This window comes from Amphimedon queenslandica, unplaced genomic scaffold (assembly GCF_000090795.2).
Source record: "Amphimedon queenslandica unplaced genomic scaffold, v1.1 AMPQUscaffold_13381, whole genome shotgun sequence".
Lineage (NCBI taxonomy): Eukaryota > Metazoa > Porifera > Demospongiae > Haplosclerida > Niphatidae > Amphimedon > Amphimedon queenslandica.
In genome coordinates, this window is record NW_003546383.1 from 135,613 (window position 1) to 137,646 (window position 2,034).

Consider the following 2,034-nt stretch of genomic DNA (forward strand, 5'->3'; position numbering starts at 1 on the left):
ATTCCTCCATTGAAATGGCACAAAGTCAATAAAAAGGCTTGACTATGATCTATACTGAACACAAACATGAATAGTGAGCGTAGAAGCAATGCACTCACGTGACCAGTCTCCAATCCCCCTAACAGTTGTATATCTATGATTAAGTATAATGCAGTTTTGATTTCACGGGTTCTATCTAACTTCAAATAACCAAACTCATGAGGTCTATGTATCTGGATTTGTTCTGAACTATATACTTTAAAGCAAACCTATTTGGTATTTGGACCCTTTGAATCTATTGATTACTGAAATAGAAGATACTTTTATCTGTAGTATTAATTTCACTCACATATGCAGTAATGATATCTATAATAAAGGTATAAATGCAGATTACAAGGGAGACTTACTGGAATAAAATGAGGACCCGCAAAAAATAGATGCTCCACTGTGCAATTGTAAGATAATACAATACTGAATAATTCTTGTATAATCCAAGAATGAATATAGAATACAATACTCAAAAACGGCAATATATGTGACTTGATGATTAAGTTATTGTCGTTAATCAAGGTTAATCTCTTAGGTATTGAAGCTCACGCGCGGGTGCTCTAGTTTCAGAAATTGTCTGATTGTCTGGTTTCTACTGCAAATTTGGTTGAAGTTTTCTCTTAGTTTTAGGATTGTACTCTGGTATTGAGGTTACTCTTCATTGCCTTGTCTCTGTTTGCGGCGTCTTCTGTTTGATTGGTCTCTGGTTTGTTGATTATTTGCAGGTCTGAAGGACTTCTCATGGCGTCTTCTGCGTCCACCTCTAGCAGCTCGACGACAGTGACCGTGACATCTGGGGCCTCTGGTGGCAGTGGCTCCAGCTCGTCTTCTTCTACGACAACGTCCTCGGCTGCCGTGTCCAGTGCTGGGTCTGGCGAGCCAGTCTCCTTCAGTTTAGTGGCGTCGATGATATCTAGAGCTGTGGCAGAGGGGATTGTAGTGGCTTCTAGTGGAGCAGCAGGGCCGAGTTCCTCCTCAGAGCCCTTGCCCTTGGCCGGTGAGTGCTCTGTCTGTATGCGGTTTTACAGTAGTAGACTAGTGGGCTTAGTGTACATCAGAGTGCCTTTATCCCCCCTTTTTTGAAGGGTGGTTGTCAGGGTTGACCTTCCAGGCTCTCCTTCGAGGCTGGGCGTCCCTTGGCTCCCTTTTCCCTGCCCACAGAGTGAGAGGGCGCGTACAGTGTTGGGAGAGTGAGGGGGGTGGTGTGTTTGAGGGTGGGCAGGGCTAGATCCGATTGCAGTCTAGGGTGGGGCATGTGCAGCCCTCATCCCTGCCTCTACTGGCTCCTGTCTCGGGTCTCTCGGGCGGACTCCCTCAGGGAGCCAATCTGTCAGTTCAGTACTTCTTTGTGGCTGTTATGAGCAACTTAAAGAAACTGTTATGAGCAACTTAAAGATAGCTATAAAACTATCCATGCAACGTCATAGAATCAATTCCGCCCATTACCTTATAAAAGGAGGTGCCGTGGGCACAATATGGCAGTAACATTTGAAAATAACAAAATGGCTCCAGCACTGGCACTGTTCTTATCATGGCTAAATCACTAGCAAAACGCAAAATGCATTATAAAAACATGAAAATTAGTAAAGGCGAGAGAGTTAACCTACAAGCACAGGTAGAAAGCATGGCAAGAAGAGAAATGGTATAATTGACTAAAATTAATAATTTTTTACATTATTATCAAATATTTTTATGGTATATTCTGAAAGTCTGTCAACAGCCTAACAAACATGGTCAATAATGCTGTCAGGCAGGTTATAAGTGATAGTGGCAAAGGAATAGACCTCATTGCTATGTGAAAAACCAGCCCAGGAACTGCCACCACTGGGACCAGAAGGCCTTGCTGACTACCAATTATCAGCCACCCTCATTAAGTAGAAGTGGTTACAGCAAAAGACCCCCAGTTGGTCCTGAATGAGATCCTAATACAGGTAGCAGTTGCAACATTCAACGATCCACTGGAAGTAGTAAATACAAAAAAATTTTATTCTAAATTATTAAGCATAT